The 23,560-nt window shown below is 41.5% G+C and overlaps 1 protein-coding gene across 45 annotated transcripts in view; it reads right to left on the bottom strand.

The window, feature by feature from the left end:
* The window catches only part of ABI3BP (ABI family member 3 binding protein), a 425,352-nt gene that overhangs the window by 369,456 nt on the left and 32,336 nt on the right, over nucleotides 1–23,560 (bottom strand). The window lies entirely within an intron of this gene.

Below are 23,560 nucleotides of genomic sequence, written 5' to 3'. Positions count from 1 at the left end.
ACGCCTATAATATATATATTATCTCTAACTGTGCATGCAATGTCTTGTATATAATGTTTACCCTGTTCACTTATGTAACTGTATTTGTAACCATGTACAGTATTATTTGACATCTTAACTCTATACCCAGGACATACTTGAAAACGAGAGGTAACTCTCAATGTATTACTTCCTGGTAAAACATTTTATAAATAAATAAAATAAATAAATAGTGCAGAGTAAATGAGTACTTCAGTATTAGGTGATACCTTTTTTATGTAGACTAACAATTGCTATTTTAGGACAAGCTTTAAAGCGTTCTCACTCTTCTTCAGGTCCAAATACTGATTTACAGAGATTCCATGAGTTTAAACAGATGTAAAATCCAAGATAACAATCAAAGGCAGATAAGGCAGAGAAGGACCAGGCAGAGGGAGTAGTAACTAAACAGACAGGGCAATAAATGGATGAGAGGGATAGTGAGAAATGTGGAGAGCATGTAGGACCATACATTATATACAATCACAAGTGTGAAAGGGGGAATGAATGGGGTAGGTGTAGAGGGAATTAAAGTGTAAGATTAACAGAGAAGCTGGGAGAAAAAATACATACAATTCTGATTAAAATGGATAAGAAGCAAAAAAGCGACACTTTGAGTGCTAATTTGCGTGTCATTACCTAGAATCCCTATCTGCAGTGGAAGCATTGTACGCGGAGTGATTATGGGGAAAAAGCAGGGTTGTGGACCTGCCTGAGACATGTGAATGTGCTCATACTGTAAGTGGCTTTTGCTGTATGGCAGAGGGTTTTGGCAATTTTATCCTCACCATCATTTACTTTGTGACAGTGTGTAAGAAACTGTTGAATAGTATTAAGGCCTCTTTTTTGGTGTCAAAAATCATTATCTTTTGAATTTAAATCTTTTCCATTCTTGAGTGCTTTGAAACATTCTGTAACAGGGACTTATCACTGTTTAAATAAAGCTTCCTCAGAGCTCTGAGAATCCATCAGAGAGAAAGTTACTTGCAGCCACTCAATTAACAAGTTTCTACCTGGACTAATGAGAGATCTGAGAAAAGCCTCGCAGGAGAGAGATTCCTTAGCTCACATTTGGGCTGACAGAAGGAGAGCAAAGAAGCCTGCACACAGACACTGTCTTGAGCACAAAGGCTGTGCTGAGATCAAGACACCCAGACACCCAGAGACCTATATTTCATGGACACAGAGGACCCAGGAACCTACCAGAGGCTAACATGGAGGGCCACTGCTTAAGGTACTTACTGAGATTTGGGGCTGATAGGCTGGTAAAGGAAATATCCCTCCAGTCCTGCAGATAGGGTCTAGGGAAGTTAGCCCTTACAAAGGGATAGGGGTTTGTTATTGTGTTGTTTTTGTATGTTTTTCCTGGATAAAGGAACAGGCTAAATAAAGCCAAGATATAATTTCACCCTAAAAACAGTCTCCACTTGCATACCTCTGCACACATCTCTTACATATGGTGTCAGAAGTTGGGATGAGAGGTGGCCCTTGAAATTCAAACGGGCCCCGGAGACTGCCTGTGATTTTTTTGCGTTTTGCCTGCATACGTGCCTGCAAACAGCCTGAGCAACAAAACAAAAGCAAGTGCAGCAGTGACCAGAATAAAAAAGCTACACATCCAGGCAGAAAAACAACACAGCACTGAAGAAAGCCACAACGCCACCGTTTGACTGGGAGGACTGCGACAGACGGTGACCCACTCAAGGGAATGATGCTGTGACCAAAGTCTACCCCACAATTTGTGAAAGAAAACACAAAAAAAACCTGCATGGGATTTTAAAATGGCAGCCCAACTGAAGTCAAATACAGGCTCTGCAAGAAGCTCTTCAGGCCTTATTCGGATGATGAGGATGATACCTATGTGGCCCCTGAAAAAGGGCTGCAGCCAGAGGAATATTTGTTTCAACGTTCCAAGGAACTGCAGCAGCAAGTAATGCGCTGTGGTCACAAGGAAGATACAGAAGTTTTACTTGGCAAAGGCACATCCAGTATCACTGATGAAAAAGAATGTGTGCACAATACTGCTGATGTTTGAGAACCTACCAAAGTAAAGAGGAAAAAGAAAAGTCTACAGAAACACCTGTGAGAGTTACGAACTCTGTAAGCAAAGTCTGCCCACCTGTAGGAATACCAGCTGGGGTTCTAGCGAATACAGTGAAAACAGCTGCAATAGCACCTCCCAAGGTCAGGAACAAAAATACACCTGATAGCTCCAAAATGGTGGCCAAGATGTGGCATTCCTGTAATGAACCCTATCCCATGGGAGAGTGGTCCTTCCGCTCCTATGAGGATATGGATAAGGATGAAGATATCTCTTATGGAGAACCCGAACCGAGTCACACCCACAAAACACCCCAAGAATGGTGGAGGTGCCTAAACTCGGTGCGCACCAAACAAACAGGTCTCTATGACCCCGAATTTCCTGTCAGCTAATGCAACTGCAAGAAAAGCCTGGCCGATACATTGAAGCTGCTGAAGTTTCAAATAAAGACAGAGACCCCAGTGTCCTTGACGGGACGGAGTCGTCCAAAACAAAAAGGCGGAAAAAGAAAAGTGATTCTTCACTTACCTCACCTTTGACTGTGGGACAGTGACGAACACAGAGCGTCGCTTACGTAGTGACTTCGAGAACCGGATGGCTGAGCTGAAGACAGTAAACGTTACAATTACCGCCATGGATGAAAAGCAGAGCCAATCTGATAGAACGATTGCTAATCTGAAACAGAAGTATGAGGAGGCACTGAAAGAAATTAGTCTCACTCAGCAAGGGGTTCATAATTGCCTCAGAGAGGTGGAAGTCTCTCAGAATGAGGTTCATACTCTCCGCATAGAACTGAATGCCTCACACAGGAGGTCAACAGTTGCCACACAGAACTGAAGTCTCTAAAAAGGAACTTCACAGTCTCGCTGAGGAGCTGGATATCTCTCAAAAAGTTGTCTACAGTCTTAGTATGGATCTTAAAGTCTCTCAGAAGAAGCTTCACATCCTTAACCTAGAGATTGAAGTCTCAAGCCAAGAGACCTGCCGTCTCAACTCAGAAGTGCGTAAATGGAAAGAGGACTACAAGGGGGCCCTGAATATCACAGAGACTGTAAAAAGAGAAAATACAATGCTGAAAGCAGAAAAATGTGTTTTGACTGTCCACGTCAATGAAAAGACTAAAAAGCGTCATGAGCTAGAAAAAATTATGAAACAATTTGAATATGAAAAGTTAGAAGCATTGGAGCAACGCACACTTGCAGAGCACCTACTGCAGAACCAACTGCAAGGTTTGTGTGTGTACCTACAGATTGCCGAAGAGGAGCAGCGATCTCTGCAGGAAGAAAATCTGCAGGCTGCTAAAGAAGTACAAGTGTGGCAGGAACGTTTGATTACCTAGTGTGTCCACTCAGAGCAGCATGAGAAACAGAAGGCTACCCTGAGCATCGCTGGAGGCCAAGTTTAGAGGCCAGGAGACCCGGTATAAGAGGGAGCACAAGAAGGTCCAGAAACTGATGCAAGCAGCTGCGGCCCGAGTGAAGTAATCCACAGAACTCCAAAATATAATGAAGAATGCATTGACACACACTCAGAGCAAGCTCCAGAAACAGAATTCTCTTGCTGATGAGATAAACTTTTAAAAAGGGAGAAAAGCAGCAGCGTAATTCACTGTTTTGGAGCAGGATCATTAACATGCAAGTACCTTCACACATCTCTTCCAGCTCCTTCTGCTTGCTCCACAATAAGGAATGAGTCAGCGGAGAAAAAACAGGCATTCAATGAATTGTTTATTTTAAGGATGATTACAATTAAATTGTTCATAATATATTTTTGTGAGTTAGATGGGACTGCTACTTTAGAGCAGAAAACTTGCATGAAGTTTGTTGTTCTCTTGTAGAGCTGAGTAATGTTCATTAAGTAATTAGTACAATCATTTGATTTTCTTACATTCCATCAAGTTTATAATTAAGTGATACAACGTGACAGTGTGTACTTTTGTAAGGGATTAATGCATGCTTCAGGTGCTTCTATTTAGCACTTTTAATCACACGCAGTGAATCATTTTCGGAAAGACAAAAATATTTTTCTAACATGAACTACTACTGTTGTGTTGATCACCCTATTGTAAGAGGAAAAGATCCCAAAGTATTGTGCCTTTGGTACAGGTTTTCATGCCATGCATGCATGTTATACAGTATGATGGCTATATACGTGGAATAATGGAATAACCAAAGAGCAGTTCTATGCAAAGAGCTCACCATGCAACTACCAGTATTAGTCAGGCCATGCAGGCTAATTATTGTGCCACCCTCAGGCACAATGTTGAATATCTAGAGAGATGATCTGTTAGGCCTCGTTCAGGGTGCCAGCTGCAGGACTCGGAGGGAGGGCGTGAGGGAGGCAGTGCTGCAGTTTGCTGGGCGATCTGTGTTTATCCCCCAGCAGACTTTTCAGCGTTGGGGAGGGGGCGGGGTTACACACAGCAGGGTAAGTATCCAAGTTGCAGTCATGAAATCATTCTGAAGAATGATTTCATTGGCTGCCTTGGTCCCTGTGACGCTGCTGCAGCTCCAAAAAACGAAATTTTCGTTTATTGAAACTGTAGTCAGCTTCAACTCCTGGCTTCGGAGACAGGGCGGTTGCTACCCTGAAAACCAGTATTCAAATTGAATACTTTGTTTCTCACGGCAGCACGCACGGCAGCACGCCCTCCCTCCGAAGCCAGCACCCTGAACGAGGCCTTAGATAGCATTGGGGATAAGGTGAATGCTGCTGAAGTGAGCTTGTATAGAATGTTTATTTAATTAGAAAACAAAACTACTGACCTTCATGCTCCAGTGCTCCTTGCCCTGGAATTCAGATTAACAAAACAAATCCTTTCATTCATACTATACATTAAAGCAACAATAGGCACAGCTAACTTTTTTTTTCATTGTTGTTTTTTTATATTAGCTCAAATTGGGGGATTCCCTAGATTCCCCAGAGCTGATCTGCTGTGGTTCTGCTTCTGAGAACCATTCAAATTCTCAGATATTCATGGTAGTATTCACAGGAAAGAATACTTGTCTGCTTCACAGTCTGGTCTGCAGGGGAAGCCTCACTTATGCTGTAGAGATGAAGTCGCAACATCCCTGGAGGTTTGACCAACAAGGTTCTCCTCTTGGCAGCCCTCTGGCTCAGGTAATGGAAGAAAAAAGTCACTTTTTGGAGATGTGATTCCCTTATGGTACTCCCTGAACGTCACAAGGTCTAGTATCATGGGGCCTTTATGACTTCCGAAACGTCATGGGATTTTAACTAGTTTTTAAGGGAAGATTGCATTCACCACACCGTTTCAATTTGTATCATCACAGACCTAGCCGAAGCGATCACGTAGTCGCGAACTCTGAAGTCAATTGACACTATGGTGCCGTCTGACTTCTGGCACAGAAAAGTTTAAAGCAGCAATACAAGTTAACTTTAAAAAAAAGAAAAGTACAGTATTACAGGTTTGTATCAGGGTGTCCCTGATTTAACCCCTGTTGATTTGAGCTCAGCGACCCCCCGTGCTTCCACAGATATTTTCTTCCATAGGGGTGCCAGAATCCCTGCAAGCAGAGAAACTGTGAACCTTAATCTAATGGTGGTGTTTATATGTCATGCGGGCCAATGGAAAGCCGTGATGTCATCCAGTGTGGCTTCCTATTGGCCCGCGTGCCTGGACCTCTAAACTCTGCAGAAATACTGGCACCACCTACAGAGATAAGTATCTCTGGAAGCAGGCGGTCCCTGGGGCTGAATGAGTTCCGCTCTGGAGACCCCCTGCTTTTAAGAGGTAATAAAAAAAATACAAATAAAAAAAAATATATATATATATATATTTTTTTTTTTTCAAATTAACCAGTATTTGCTGCTGCCCCTAAAATTGTTAGCATTACGTTAAATTGAGGTCAATAGTCATATGGCTAACACATCTATTAGTGTCTATTTTTGCTCTAGTTTTGTCCCACTTGAGTCACTAACATGGAACATCAAGTGGAATTATAAAGAGTTACTTTACTTCCACATTTGTATAGCATATATACACTTTTCCTTATCTTACTACCCATTTCATCAATGTATTACTTTAAGACATTTCTCTTATATGTAATTTATTTATTAATTGTTTAAACATTACACATTTAGACTGATAAGCCTGCACTGACATACTGTAAACATTCAACACACAGAACCCCAGCAAGCTCTTTTTGGGAAACCCTGAGCTCCCACAAAATATATATGTATACAAGTGTCAAAAAGGAGAGCTATTGAGCGTGGCAAATGTATACAACAAGCAACAGAGAAGCCCAATGCTACATCCAATATGACAAAAATACACAGTAAAATACTTATATATTCTCTTGAAAAAGGGTCATTTAGTTTAACCCTTTGGCCAAAGCATTGTAAGCCTGTGAGCCACGACAAGGCAGACCCAGTTCACAGGTCCTAACACTACCAGATAAAATACTAATATACCTCTATAAGGATTAAAATTCTCATTTACCTCTTTTAGGAGGGAGAAAGACAAACATTGGATCTATATCCAGTAAAATGAAAAGGACCCGCTGACTTGGGAAGTGGGGAGGGGCGGGCTTAAAACCTGGGAGGGTTTTACTGTGTATTTTTGTCATATTGGATGTAGCATTGGGCTTCTCTGTTGCTTGTTGTATACATTTGCCACGCTCAATAGCTCTCCTTTTTGACACTTATATACATATATATTTTGTGCGGGTGCAGGTGTTCCCAAAAAGAGCTTGCTGGGGTTATGTGTGTTGTTTGTTAACTTATTTTCAGCTGTCTCAGCTGTTGGTGGTTAGTGCCCCCTCCCTCCCAGGTTTTAAGCCCGCCCCTCCCCACTTCCCAAATCAGCAGGTCCTTTACTGGATATAGATCCAATGTTGGTCTTTCTCCCTCCTAATAGAGGTAAATGAGAATTTTAATCCTAATAGAGGTATATTAGTATTTTATCTGGTAGTGTTATGACCTGTGAACTGGGTCTGCCTTGTTGTGGCTCACAGGCTTAGGGCGAGCTTATAGTGCCGGTGACGGCGACGCGACCGGTGACGTCACCCGTCGTGGCTAGAGAAAGTTGTAATTCGCTTTCTGGCGATGTCGCGGGTGACCAGGTCTTTGATTGGTTCAGAGGCTGTCACATGTGGCGACAGCCTATGAAAAATCATATTTGACCGGCTCAAAAAATTTGCGCCGCCAGCGTTGCTCCCGTCACTCCGTCGCGTCACGCTTACTATAAGCGCTTGCGACGGCGACAATGCATTTGTTTTTAAGTGATGTTGCGTCGCCATCGTTGGCACTAAAAGCGCAGCCTTACAATGCTTTGGCCAAAGGGTTAAACTAAATTACCCTTTTTCAAGAGAATATATAAGTATTTTACTGTGTATTTTTGTCATATTGGATGTACTGTAGCATTGGGGTTCTCTGTTGCTTATTGTATACTGTAAACATTGTCTGAATTGCACCAAATGTTTGGAATATGATTAATACAGTTTTACATGCAATGCATATGATTACATTTAGTCTTTTTATATAGAAAATGTAACTGCATGGCACTAATAAATTCAGCTAGATACATGGTGAAGGTTATTCATGAAACCCTCAATGGCACTATCGCAGATTAATGAGTAACCTCCATTGTCTTAAACGTATATAAAATACCTATTAGACTGAATATATATATATATATATATATATATATATATATATATATATATATATATATATATATATATATATATATATATATATATATTTATTTTTTTTCAATTTAGGGAGCCTGTGATCCAAATCTTATGTAAAATGTGACTTTCATTGTGTCTGCAGTAGCCCTTCTGTTTTTGTAACAGCGTCCCACAGAGCAGCACCGGATTTTCATCTCATGATTCCTGTTAGTACTGTTCTGTTGAAGACTTTCAACACAGTTTGGTTATTATTTTAGGGATTCTACTGAGTAATCAGCTTTATAATTTTTACGTGCCCAATCCTTTCAAAGTGTATTGAATAAAATCAGCTCACACATATTCCTTTCATGAGTGTAATTAATACAGTTAAATTTATGTTTTTAACTGTGTACTTCACACATCATAGATTTTTCTGTTAATATTCTAAGCGGAAAACAATGTATGTCCCAAAACATAAGGGAACAATCCAAAGAAAGTCTGCACTATTGGCATGTTGTGGAGAAAGAAAGAGGAAGTAAAAATTTGGAAAAAGATATGAATATACTGTAGTATGTCAAAAAAATAAATAGCATACTGTATAAAATAATATTAGGAAATGTAGTCACATGGGCTGCCTAGTAATAGACACAGAGAGTAAACGCTGCGTGAGTTTTTTTATACCACATATGTTTGTGAGTGTATCTTATTATTGTTGGTTCTAATATTCCTTCTATACGGATTATACTATTATTGAACAGCTTTGTTTTTCCTATATTTCCTTACACCCATCAAGATGATCTGCACAATATTGAGATATATCATCCACACAATCGGAACTGTGGCTTTGGTGCCTTTTTCAAGCCAGTGTACAGCTGACCAGATTTGGAAAACACCTTTTTACCATGCGAGGTATATTCTCTGTACCTATTATTAAGCAGTCCATGTGAGTGCATGTCTTATATTATTTTATATTCTATTTTATACTATGTTATTTAACTTTTTTCCCCTTTCCCCCCCTCTTTACTTCCTCTTCCTTTCTGTTTGTGGAGCAACTTGCCAATAGCACAGACTTTCTTTGGATTGTTCATTTTTGTTATGGGACTAATGGATTGGTCTCTGTCTGGAGCCATATTTTAAATTGGTAGGGAATGTTATTTTAGTATTTTCTCTGTGATTTTTAATCTGAGCGCCTTAGTAACTGTGTATTTGTATTCTTAGAAACATTAAAGATGATTTGCTCACACATTTCTTTAATTCCAATTTAAAATGCCAAAGGTCATAGTTGTGCCAGGAAAATGGACGATTGTATATATCTAAAATGAAAGGACAGTGACTACTGTATAGTGTTCTTGCACTCCATAGTTTTGAAATGTGCCGATGCATTGAATTATATGCCCTGTTCTGTGAAAATTAATTGCATTCCACTACCTGTAGTAAAAAGCAAAGCTTAAAACAAATCTGCTTAATATCTGGCAGCTCACCATGGGGATTATATTGATTTATTTATTATGTGGATTTCTAAGTGAAGGTACTTGAGCTGTACATAGAGAAACAAAGGGAGTTGTGGAATTCAATTAATCTGATCGATTCATTTGGACCATAGCTCAGATCTACTGTATGGCTGGAATTTGAGGCAGAAAGAAACCAGAACCTGGTTTCAGCCTCAGATTCGGTTCAGGTCCCCCTCCCTGCCTGACAATTTGATGCAGCACCCCCACCCCACCCCTGTAGATTGAAGGGGGATCAAAGGTCCTCCCCCACCCCTGTATGCCACTGCAGGTCCTGACCTCCTGAGGATAAACAGGGGAGGTGGGATCAGAAGAAGTCAGAGACTGGCTCTGATCTGCAGTTATTCCCTTCAAACCATAGAGCTGCACTGGAGGATATAGGGACATTCCTCCCATGTCATCCACTCCTCCCTTGCCACCCACTACCCTCCAATGTCAACCACATTTCACCCACTACCCCAATGTACCCCATTCCCCCATGTCACCCACTCCCCCCATGTACCCTATCCCCCCATGTACCCTATTTCACCCATTCCCCCATGTCACCCACTCAGGTCCCATGTCACTCTCCTATTCCTATGTCACTGATTGGCCCACCTCCATGTCAGATAAATTATTGAAAAAAACCTCAAAATACACAAGAAAATCCCAAAATAGCATAATGAAGCATGACAATCTCTTAGAATTAGTATAAAATCATAAAAACAATTAGGAAACTAAAATAATCTAACTGCAAAACATTAAAATAATTTTAAAAGATATGGTGAGAAACACCCCATGTTTTCAACTCTTGATTGTATAATTGTAGCTACAGAAATGGTGCAAACTGTGAAATATAGCTTTCAAAGGATATGGGCGCTTGGCCTGGTGATCTGTTTTGGGTTCTAAAATTTTGGGGGGAGGGTGGCTAGGGGATTGATTCTAAAAATCATAAGGTGTTTCACACAGCCGGTTTTGCCCATTTCTAGAAGTACTATAAGTAAAGGTGTGCAAAGTTTTAGGAACTGGGCAAATTTTTTAATATTGGAAGCTGGTAAAAAAGTCATAAGATATGAAACCACCAAAAACTGCCAATTTTTCAGAGTCTGGATGTAAGAACCACGAAGTTTAGGTAGGACCTACCTAACAAAATGGTATGCCCCCACGTTGATCTTAACAGACTTTTTCATATCATCTGTATGTAATTATTGCTAAGAGCCATTATAGTTACAGTATATGGCTTTAATTGTTCTTTACGGGAGAAAACATGACAATATAATGTCATTATCCTTTGAAGAATATTTAATCTATAATTATCTGTTAATCTTAAATTAGGTTAACGTCACGTTAAGTGATTTAACAGAGATTTGTGGATCTGGGCCGTAGTAGATTACTATAGAAATTTCTGGCAGGGTAAAATAATAATAATAAAAAAAAACTAGTGCAGACAGACAAACATTTCAAAATAGACAGAATAAAAGGCAAGAAAAACAAGATAGTGGTACAAGTCTTTACAAATTCAGTTCCCCCACTAATCCTGTGTAGCATTGTTTAATTAGAGATCACTCACAATGTACAAACAACAGAGACACTTAATTAAATGGCAAAGTCAACAAATGTAATTTTCTAACAGCGTTTGTATTGAATTTAGTCAGTCACAAAGCTGCTTGTGAAATAATGTACAGTACATGTGCTTTGAAGGTTGCTACAAAATTATTGTTGATGTCGGATCCTTCTCAATCTGAGATTTTACATTTGTTCATCAAATATTACATTATGCATTTCTTTATCAACCTTAAATAAGAGTCTCCAGGAGTACGTGTACATAGTTAAATATATGGGAAGAATGTGTTGACAAAGGCAAATAAGAAAATTATGGTAGTCATGTATCATTTACACTGCATACTTTATTTGTGTAATGTTGGTGCAAAAACAACACTTGATTTATCAAACAAGTAAAATCCTATTTAAATCAGTGTTTAAAAATATATATATATGGTGCAAGCAGGGGCAGAAGTACCACAACAGGTGCAACACACCAAGGTCCTGCAACCTTAAGGGGCTCACTGTGTTCTGCACAGGATGAGCGAGTGCAACGCTGCTCTCGGGGAACAAAAATATTATAGCACCGAGGCGCCCCTTTCACTAGTTCCACCTCTGGGTTTAAGCGTAGTGCATTTTTTTGCTCTATTATTGGGCCAGTTTATTATATTACCCTATTACCCTATATTACCCTATTTTGATAGCTATAGCAATAGCAATTGTAGGAACTACAAGTCCACATTAATAACTTTGTGTAGCTTGATTTTAGAGCTATTAGTAAGTGATGTGTTACATTATAAATACAGGAATCATTTGACACACAAATAGTAGCAAATAATGTTAAAAAAATGGGATATTTTATGCATCGCTCTCTGAAAAAGTGGTCAGTTTGGCCACCACGGTCATACTAAGGCTTTAACAACTAATTATGCAGTATAAATTCTGGTAAGAAAAGTGTCCTTAAAATGTGTCAGTGCAAATAACATAAATAGGGCCCAGACACATAGAAATGAACCACAGGCTTTTCGGAGTTGGGGTTGGTAGTGATACTGTGGTGTGCTGTCTATGGATAGGACACAGAGTCTAATGGACTGGCCAAGGCAAACTATTTGCAGACAGCAAGTGCTTGTAATTGCCATGCTGAGCAAGTCAACGTCAATTCAATATCAATTATACCCAGTATGACTTCTGTAATCTTGGTCAAAACATGATTATAAAAAAAAAAAAAACAATTTGCAGTGTAATTGGCTTCCTTGGACTGATTCAATGACCCTTAAAGTAGGGCGGGAATCAGGTGGTCCCAGGAGCTGGAATGTGTTATTTTCAGGGATTCCACGGTCCAAGATTCTTACCGGTACATATGCCAGCATTACTTAGTTTTGCACTGGGTTTTAATGGCCGTCCAATAGAAAGCTACAGCAGATAATAATAATAGCATGTTCTTGTATAGCACTGTTAGTTTTATGTAGTGCTTTACAGATACATCTTGCAGGCACAGGTCCCTGCCCCGTGGAGCTTACAATCCATGTTTTTGGTGCCTGAGGCACAGGGCGATACAGTGACTTGCCCAAGGTCACAAGGAGCAGACACCAGGAGTTGAACCAGGTTCCCCTGCTTCAAGCTCAGTGCCAGTCAGTGTCTTTATTCACTGAGCCACTCCTCCAATTGGCTCCATTGCTAAATTCCTGCATATAACTAACTATGTTTATGTATATACTGTATGTACAGTACATCTTTATTTATATAGCGCCATCCTGGTACATAGCGCTTTCCAATACACGTGACATAATAATATGACACAATGCGAATATGCTCTCCAGACAAAACAATAGGAAAAGGAGTCCCTGCCCCGAAGAGCTTACAATCTATGTCTGTTTCAACAATGTATCTGTCAAATTGAGGACTAAGTCTTTAAGCCAGAAGATATTAGGTAAAGATTGCAAAAAACACACAAAACAGTTGTTTATTCTGGTACATTTAGTCTGTTGAACATCACATTGCTACGGTATGAGTTCACTTTGCTTGTAGGATGCACTGCCCCTTTAAAACCAATCACATTCTGCTACATGGTGATAGGAGCCTAAGTGATGTATGTCTTTATTTATATAGCGCCATTAATGTACATAGCGCTTTACAGTAGTAATACACGGGACAATCATATACAAACCTCTGGAAGCATACTTACTAAGTAGCATTTGAAACATTTGTTTTAAGGATGTTATTAGTGCGGTTGGTAAAAGAGGACTTGCTTTTCATCATCTTTGCATCCTTTGTTTCACAAATAATTAAATGAATCGATATAATCATAAATATATTTTTCCTATTGTTTGTTGGCAATCCATTTGGGACTGCTAATATTTTAATGTGTCACTACTTTAGGGTAGCGCAAACTTTTTGCTGCTGCGCCCCCCTGTCTTCCTTGTCCCGCTCTTGCGCCTCCCACCCCCCCTACCTGAATTCCACGTCAAATGACGCTGCAGGGCCATGTGATGTCACGTGACCTGCGGCATCATTTGACGCGTGTTACGACACGTCATATGGCCCCGCGGTGTCATTTGATGCCGCGTTGCCATGGTGACGCGTCACAGCTGGCTGAATCCCGGTAATTGAAGAGTTGCAGGGGCCTCACGCGATCCCCCGGCTTTTAATTTAAATGCCGTGGGGAAGAGCGCGGGGCCTCTACAACCGCCCGCGCCCCCACAGCAAAATCTCCCGCCCCCCAGTTTGGGCACTCCTGCACTACAGTACTTCATATGTGCTCATCACTTGGACAAAGCATTTTTAATATAAAATGCTTTAGTCACGAGTCAATAATCTCATGTTTGATTCTTTATGGTTTTTCATACTGCTTCGTGCTCTCCCAACACCCCCACAAACAAGCACAATATTTGCCCACCAGACACAAAATGGTGGTGTTGTCACGGCTCGGCCCAGCAGACAATGGAAAAGCCTCAATGTCATCATAAGGTGATGTTACGACTTTCTGCTGGTTTATAGTTGAGCTGTCATATTTTTAGATTTCTGTGTCAAAATCAGCACAAATAAACAACCTGCTGGGGGAGCACCGATCAGCTTTCGGGAAATGTTCATGCAAGATTGAAAGAAATATGTATATCTATATGGGGGAGATTACTGCTGTCAGTGGGGGAATCACCTTTAAATATTAATATCAAACATTGGCAAATACACCTTTATTTGTATGTTAACCCTTTGGGTATTAGGATGTATGGAATCCTCGGGGGTTACATGGAAACCCAGGAGAGGAAAATATGTAAAAACTGACAGGGTTTATTGTTACACTAAGGCTGTGTCCCCGGTGGTCACGGCGGGACACGCTATGGCGTGCGCGCTACACATCACAGCACAGCCTTCTATGGGGCCGGCCCAGTGGCTGTGTGTGTGGGCGCGCAAAGCCCTGTGACGCATGCGCTGGCAGGGAAGACAAGAATTTTGTCTTCCCGCGCCGTGACCACGTGGCCGCGTGCAGCCAATGGCAGGGCAACATGGCCGCCCCCGCGCTCCCCCTAGAGCTCCCCTACAGACTAACGATTGTGGCTGTTGTCTCTGTGGCGCACGTGCAGCAGGTAGGACTGGGGCCTTAGCCTAAAGGAAACTAAACTGGGAAAACTAAATGGAGTTTGCAAAGTGTGCAAAGCTACATGCACAAGGCTATAGTAGCTAAGGGAACAAACAAGGACAGGGGGAAAATAGTACTAAGGGATATAACAGGACAAACCAAAGTTATCTGCAAGAATTGCAAGCCTGCATGCAAAGAGCAATAGTAGCAGGGGACACAGGGGGCAAATAGTGCAAAGGGAATACAAGACCACAAATAAGAAGGTACCTGTAGAACTAGGAGCCTGATAAAAAGGAACAGGGAAAGATGCAGCACTAGGGAACAAAGACTAACCAGACACTTGACCTGTAAACAGAAAGTTGACAAGCAAAGAACTAACAGACTGGGTGTGAGGTTTATACCCAAACTAAGATGGCAACTGGCCTCATGGACTGTTCTAGTTCTTTTCAGTTCTGGGCCTGAACTTAACTCTGGGCCTGAACGCATATAATTACCTTCGTAGATACTCGTTAAACTTGTTTCCTCTGATTTTCCGGAGCATACCGACCTCTGTGAGTTGAAAGACAACCTTTTGGGCTTTCAAATATCCAACCCTACTTTTACCATGATGGGTAAGAAAATTACTAAAGCTAATAAAATCCATAAATTGTTTCTCAAATACTGATTTTTTCTTTTTCTGCCTATGGACCTATGCCATTGTTAATTTATATAATTACACTTGCCATTTTTTGGAGTGGTTACTCCAATCTTGGCTTCCTTGCTTCCCTTTTTGATTAATTCACTGTTCTGATTATCATCTTGTCTATAAACATGCAGGTATTTGACAGCCTGATTGTTGGTGGCCTAAATGCAATGTATTGTCCTCTCCCACACTCCCTATTTGTTACCCAAGAGAATTGCTTACAGGATGCTTTTGTTTACATGCATCACAAACAGTCTTTTGAAGTAGACACTCCTATCTTCACCTGGATAAACATTCCAGCAGAAGATATTGACAAACAAAAGCTTTATTCACTTCACACCCTGTCCAAACATCTCTTGTTGATTACCAGGGACTTCAAAAGACAATACTGTGTTTCCTGAATTAACATCTAGACCCCTTGCAGAAGCAGCTGCTATTTTCCAATCAGAAGTTGAACCGTACAAAACATTTATTGATAGATTTGGTATTTCTAGGGTTTTCCCACCATCTTCAAAGATAAAAACACAATTTGATTTAAGCATACATCCTCAACCAATCAGAACCACCTACATGTTAGCAATGAGTGTAGAAAACTCATTTAAACTAGACAGAATGTCAGTTAGTTAGGAGAGGAGTGAAGATAAGTACAGGAGGAGGGAAAGAGAAGCAGAGCTAAGAAGGTAATTATGAGCGTAATTCTTGTGCACTTGTAAATCTGTATATATATATATACTAGCTGATATACCCGGCGTTTCTCGGAAGTAGGTGGGTGGGAGGGGGTGGGATGGAGCCGGTGGGTGGGAGGGGGCAGTGGGGCAGCATCACAGTCTCCCCCTGGCGCCCTGAGGCAGCATCACACTCTCCCCCTGGTGCCCTGATCCCGAGGAGGCAGCATCACACTCTCTCCCTGGTGCCTGATCCCAAGGAGGTGGAGCCACATGGGAGACCCATGCGGCTGCCTCCCGTGCCACTTGCTGCCCTCGGTGTGGGAGGCAGCGCCATGCGGGAGACCCACGCGGCCGGCTCCCGTGCTGGTACCCCCCACTCCTACTGGCATGCCCCAGGCCCGAGCGGGCCGCCAGTGTGGTACTTGTCCTCCTGTCGCCATTCACCAGCGCGGCCGGCTCCTGTGCCGCTATCTCCCCCCAGCTCCTAACCGCGCACACTTTCTGTCCAGCGCCATGCCGCCATGTGGGGGGCGGGAGGCGGCGCCTCCTCCTCATGCCCCGCTCCTCCTGCGTACACTCTCCCCCTGTAGCCCTACCCCCTGCGGGGGCTCCGGTCACAGGAGGAAGGTGCGGCATGGGCGGGGAGCAGGAGGAAGGTGCAGCGGGGGCAGCGGTCAGAGGAGCAGGAGGAAGGTGCAGCGGGGGCGGCGGTCACAGGAGCAGGAGGAAGGTGCAGCGGGGGCGGCGGTCAGAAGAGCAGGAGGAAGGTGCAGCAGGGGTGGCGGTCAGAGGAGCAGGAGGAAGGTGCAGCGGGGGCGGCGGTAAGCGGAGGGGTGAGAGGGGGGGTGGCGCAAAAGCACGGTTTAACTTACTTTGGTCTGTGTGGTGGTGAGCATCTCCAGGTGTGTCAGCGTGTAAAGGGGAGGGTAGGCTCAGGCAGTATGAGAAAACTCAGGGGTGTGTGAGTGTGGTGTGTGAGTGTAACAGTGGGTTTGGGTGCACGGGCCAATGAGAGCTGTGGGTGGGCGGGACACACAGGGGGGGTGAGACAAAGCGGCCAATGAGAGCAGTGGCCGGGCGGATCGTCGGACCAATGAAATTGTCTACAGACACTCACAACCAAGATTTTCAGTTTTATATATATAGATGTGTGTTATAGCAATGTATTGTTAGGTAGTATGTACTGTATTGTATTGTTTTGTTAGGCCTGTAATAAGTACAAACCTTATAAGCAAGTATATGTAGTATTACTGTGTGTCTTATATTTTGTTGTTGTGCTCTAATAAATATGAATGTTTATATAATTGATTTGAATTTCTGTCATGCCATAACTCTTACAAACCAAAGGGCATGCATGTGTGAATGTGTTTCCTATTGAAACCCATATCTATATATTCATCTCCCTAAATAATAGTTTGCCATATAATTATATTATTATAAGCCAGCAATACTTTTATAGATGAATACACTATAAATTCATCTATATTTCTATTTCTGGATAAAGCTAAACATTAGAGGTAACATTAATTTAATAATTTTCTGCACTCTGCTGACCTTCATATACTGTAGGCATGCTCTGAATTTACTATAGCTGGCAAGAGAAAGGTGAATATAACATATACTGTACATAACATTTTCTGTTGAGCAAATCTGCTTTCACATACAGGAAACTTTATTTCCTGTATGTGAAAGTGGTAACAAGAAAGCACAAAATTCAGGGAAGGGATGGACATTTAGAGTAGATTTAACACATTGTAAGTCATCAATTCAATAGGAAGTTTTGTGTGACTCAAAATAATCCTTACAAAATGCATTTAATATTACACGACATAACACACACCGTACAAAATAAGAAGCAGATAAAGCTTTCTTGGTAAATCACCCATATATCAGCATGGTACCCTATGCTATCCATCAAACAGAGAGACTAAGAACATCTTGTAAGTATTATAACATACTGTAATAATCCAAATGCATTATACTCCACTGGAAAGGTTGATTATTCTCTGTTTAGTCTCAATTTATTTTTCCTGTAGAGCTGTTTCTAATTTAAAAACGATGTACTGTACAAAAACAATTGTTCAGAAAATAAAACAATAAAGCACAGAAAACATAATTATTATTTTACAAACAATTAAAGATTGTATTGTCTTTACATTTACTGTAGGTTTTCATCTTCCACACACCTGGGGATTTTCCCGGGCTGATCAGTACTACACAGTACAATGGAGATACTCTTGAGATATTAAAGCTTTAATAAGCAAGTATAAATAAATTAAAAATGGCTACCAGAATTACTCAAAAGAGACCTGCATTGTACAGTAACCATCTGATGTTGTGGGTTTTTTTGGCCACAAGAGTGACCTTAATGGCCATATTGTTTGTCCCAGACAAGTGTTCTCCTCAAGCAGAACAAAAAGTTAGAATCTTGGGATTCAGATGTAGCCAGGTCCTCCGGTTCCTCCTTTGTCCACGGTTTTCCCCTTACCTCCGCTGAGGGTTGGAGCGCGGGGGTGGCCACGTCACCAGGGGGAGGTTCGCGCAAGCGGTGGGTGCAACAGTTGCGGTGGCCCTTCCATAGTCGCGCATGTGCAGTAAGAAGCGCGTGAAGCACAGACAGTCAGAGAAGGCCCTTGGCGGGGAACTACAAGTGCCGTGAGCCTTAGGGGCGACCACCTGACGCTAGGGAGCCAATATGGAGTTGGATTCTCTGGCATGACAGGATATAGTCACTGACTAGAAACCACATTAGTTAATGTGTGCCAGGCAGGGATAGGGGACAGAGGTCTCTGTGCAGAGAGGCAAGTAGCCTCTGCACTAGGCCAGCATACCCCCTCTAGGCCCCAGATAGGGCCTGAGTCACTCACTGAGTTTGTGGCTGCTCCAGGGACAGGCCCTAGAATAGGGAACCTATCCCTTAGCTCTGCAGTGATAGTTTAGGGACACAGGGGACGCTGCACTCCCTGAGGAGAGGTCTGGGACCAGGCCTTCACTAAAGAGAGAGAGAGAGACATTAACCGGGTGGGACCACCCTTGAGTGACGTCACGGAAGAGATCGAGGAGCGGCGGATCCTTTTTGAAGTCTTTGCGGACCGGGTGCTGGAGCGCCCTGCAGGTACTGTCTTTAAAGTGCACCAACATACCGGTACAACACAGGCGCTGATCACGCCTATAAGGGTGGGTTCTTTGGGGACACTATTGCGATAAGTGACCAAGGGACTTATACATTATGTGGACACGGTGCAGGGTACACGGTGCTTGGGGAAATACATTGGGAAGAGGCCCTGCAAGGCGTGGGGCAGTTGTGTATCTACTCACCATAGAGTATATTGTAAAAGTCATTTGTTATATCTCCTTACAGTAAAGGTTCTTCTATTTTTACTATTGTGTGTGTTCAATTGATTGTGTCCTCTGAGGGGCTGCTTCCGCTCTGCTGGAGCCCTCACAGGTGCTGCCATAGTAAGTGGTATACCCCAGGCTCTCCGTGGCAGAGGCTTAGGCTCCTGTGAGCCAACAGGTACAAGGGCAGCACTGGTAGCTTCCTGTTTCAAGGGGAAACAAGGGCTACACAAGTAATATTAAACATGCAAACATATAGAAATGACCAGCACAGATTGCTGTTTTAAATGTTTGGTATTTATGCTTGAACATGCATACAGCTGTCAAGTTACAAATACATGCTATATTTGTCAGCACAAAACTGTTTCAAACAGGATCATACATGGTGGAGCTTAAATTATGACAGTGAAATATAATATTAGTAATAAAGAAATTAAACTTCAGTTGCTCACTAGATATGTTATAATCCCCAAAGAACAGGGCATTATTGGCCAGTAAAGCCCTGTTCTGTTGGGATTATTACTATTAGAGACTAAATGAAGGCTATTTTTTTTTTTCATAAAATAGATACACTTTTGTAGTCATATTGATTTTTATCAGAATGATTGTCTACATTCTTATGCTTTTACTGCAAGTTTATTAAAAGGAAATTGTACATACACACAGCCTCCTCTACACACACACACACACACACACACACACACACACACACACACACACACACACACACACACACACACACACACACTGCAACCCCCCTCGTTACACAAACACACTCTGCAGTCCCCCTCTTCTACACCCACAAAACACACTGCAGCCATCCTCTACACCCAAACACAGAAACACAATGCAGACACACACACACCAGAACACACTCTGCAGCCCTCCTCCACCATCTACACCCACTGACACACACACACACACACACACACACACACACTGCAGCCCCCCTCTACACCCACAAAACACACTGCAGAAACATAAACATAAACCATCAAAACAGACTGCCGCCCCACTACATCCACAAAACACACACCAGCAATCCCCCTCTACTCCCACTGCAGCCCCCATGTAAACCTACACACTGCAGACAGACACACACACAAACACACACACACAAAACACTCTGCACCCCTCCTCCACCCACAAAACACACACTGCAGAGACACACAAAAATCAACAAAACAGAATCTGCTACCTCTATATCCACAAAACACACACCAGCATCCCCCTCCCTACACCCACTGCAGCCCCCTGTAAACCCACACACTGCAGACACACACACACACTCACCAAAAAAACACTCTGCACCCCTCCTCCACCAACAAAACACACACGGAAGACACACACACACACACACACAAACAAAACTCTCTGCACCCCTCCTCCACCCACAAAACACACATACTGCAGCCCCCCCGTCCTCTACACCCACAAAACACACACCAACAGAAGACACAAACACCAATAAAACACTCTGCTGGCCCCTTTACACCCACAAAACACACAACAGACACAAACCTTTCCAACCACTCTCCTGTGTGGAGCTCTCTGCAGGCAAGGAGGGGGAGGAGTCAGCGCCTTGCTGCTGCCTCCTGTCCAATCATCTCCCCTGTCTTAGAGCAAATCTCTGTCTTTGTTAATAAGCTGAAAGCTGATTGGCTGAAAAACTTGGCAAGGTGCCAAAAATTCCAGGCCATTACTGATTGGATAATGCCCGGAATTTTAACCAATCAGAGAGCAGGGATTTCAATAATGCCCGGAATTTACCAGCTTTAGCCTATAATTACCAAATACTGATCAGGATAGAAAGTCAAAGGCAGTAATTAATTGCCTTACAAATACTCCACACGGATATTCGTACACTGTCTCCTTTCTGTGATATCATTTGTCTTTCCATGCTGAGCATCTGCTCAATTAAGCTTCATTGTTTCATTGAAACTCTTAAACAGATGAGAAAAGTAATACTACAATCATGTTACTTTTTTGTCACTGACAATAATCTATTTATTTTTAATAAAGCATGCTTAAGTTAATATAATTTTTCATAGCTTTGAGCAATTTAGACAAACCCTCCAATAGGAGCTGGATTAAATAGACCCAGAATTCATTTGTAGATTAAGTGCTATGTAATGTCTGTAAGAATGGAACATATTTGAGGAACCTGTGAAGCTATGTTTGGCTGGGTACTAGTTTGACGTTATTTAATTCCCTGAAATGTTTGCAAAATATTATGGGTTTTTTGTTTTTTACAATGACGTAGAAAATATTTATTGAAAATGTCTGGCAGAAATCCCTTTTATATTTTCATTTTTCATTCTAATTTAACTTAACTCGAAGCATCCTGCATTTTTGGAATGAAAAAAGGCTTGCAATTGGCAAATGAAAAAGGGGAACTTTACTATGATGGAAAATGGTCCCCTTTTCACGGCAATGACTGTGTCAGCAGCATTTATTCCTCTTTTGAAAATGTTTGGGTCAACAAAGTTAACCATTTCCTAAACTGGGACAATTATGGGTGAGACAATCGAATCAGGTACTGTAAGATGAAAAAAATGAATTAGCACTACACATGGTTATCAACATTCTTGTTCAAGTAATATAAACATCTCAACACTAGCCACATTTCCATAGATGGCAATATTCTCGTACAGTATGAAGTTTGATCTTTCACATTGTGGATTTGGTTTTAGTAGTATAGTGTTTAGAAGGACAAGCGCTTGTAACAACAACAAGTTCCCTATTATTATTGTTCAAACCACACATTTTTCTGTTAATGGTGCTGCCAAGGTGCTGCCAACAAATCTACCTGCATTTAAGTAGCATTTTTTAATTATCTATATACTGTACAGTGGTCGACAAATCACCAAAAAATCTACTCGTCGAACAAAAAAATCTACTCGCCACCTAGTACCAAACGTGTGCTGCTTGGGCCAATAGGAGCTCGCCACTATGTTAAATCCACTCGCCCGGGGCGTGCAAATGTATAGGTTTGTCAAACACAGTCTATATATATATATATATATATAGCGCTTGTCCTACTAAACACTATACTACTAAAAACAAAATGAGGAATTTAATGTGTTGATTTTTTTTCATTAACTTTTGAATATATATATATTTGTGCTCAAAGCTGTGACCATGCAGCAAGCTTAAGCCTATAGGGAACCATGTTAAAAATGGTTTTTGAAGCAAAACGTGGCACTGTGTGCTCATTTGCATGTCATTTCCCAGAATCCCTTGCTGCAGTGGAAGTGCTGTGTGCTGGGTGATAATGGGGAAAGGCGGGGTTGCAGCCCTGTCTAAGACATGCAGATGAGCATACAGTTGTATTTACATTTGCATATTTGCTTTGCTGTGGAGGGTTTTTGTCACTTTTTTTTACTCACCATAACTTAACTCAGTATTATGGTTGGCCCATCCTTTGGCTTCTTTGCATACCCAGTCAATCAACCCCCTGATGAGACCCATTAAGGTCGAAACAGCTGTCTGTGGGTGGGTTTCTGGGTATGCACCTTAACCCTGGCTGTGCTCAAAGCTGTGACCATGCAGCAAGCTTAAGCCTATAGGGAACCATGTTAAAAATGGTTTTTGAAGCAAAAAAAGTATTTACATTTGCATATTTGCTTTGCTGTGGAGGGTTTTTGTCACTTTTTTTACTCACCATAACTTAACTCAGTATATATATATATATATATATATATATATATATATATATATATATATATATATATAAATTCAAAAGTTAATGACAAAAAATCAACACATTAAATTCCTCATTTTGTTTTTTTAATGTGTACCGTGATGTGGAGAGAACATTCTTCCTTTCTCCATCAGCCTCAGTATGACTAAATCTTAACTTATCTAAAATACAGCATTGTTATGTAAAATACATTGGGTTAAATATTATTAACATAAAAGTAATGTCAACATGAACCACTCATAGTTGACCTTTCAGTTTCTATCAGAATACATTACAGATAACATTTAAGCCACTCGAGGGCTTATATAATAAACTGCAGATGTAGCAGGAGTTATTACACCTGCTGAAGCATGCTCCATTTTTACACACGCCTAATTCAAACACAATGGTGTCTGCTTATGCTGGCAGTTTTGGGTGTCGCGCTGTAATGTGTGCCTGCGGGAGCAATAACATCTGCTATATCTGTACGTGGTTGCATCACAAATGAGCCGAGAGAACCAGTCCATTTCTCAGAAAATCAATCTGTATTGTCACAAAATAATGACATTTTTTACTATTGTATTTACTAAAAGTGTGAAAGGTTAAATGACCACAACTGCTAAGGGATGTGGGAGGCTTAGAATTCCTGGCTACTGTATGAGAGACACATTAAACACCTCCACTTCCATTGTTTACACTGTTTGGCTTGTCAGCAATAAAGTTGCTGAATGACATGTATCTACTGTATGCTATTTATCAAACTAATGTTACTGTATATGCTTTGCACCTCTAATTTTAGAGTAAAAGTTCTACATTAGAAGAGGACTTCGAGAAGATATATGACAGCTTCCTTTATCCTCAGCAGACCTTGTTATACACATTACATTTCCC

This window comes from Ascaphus truei, chromosome 3 (assembly GCF_040206685.1).
Source record: "Ascaphus truei isolate aAscTru1 chromosome 3, aAscTru1.hap1, whole genome shotgun sequence".
Lineage (NCBI taxonomy): Eukaryota > Metazoa > Chordata > Amphibia > Anura > Ascaphidae > Ascaphus > Ascaphus truei.
Note: the sequence above shows the minus strand (reverse complement) of the source record. Positions and strands in the feature narration are given on the sequence as shown.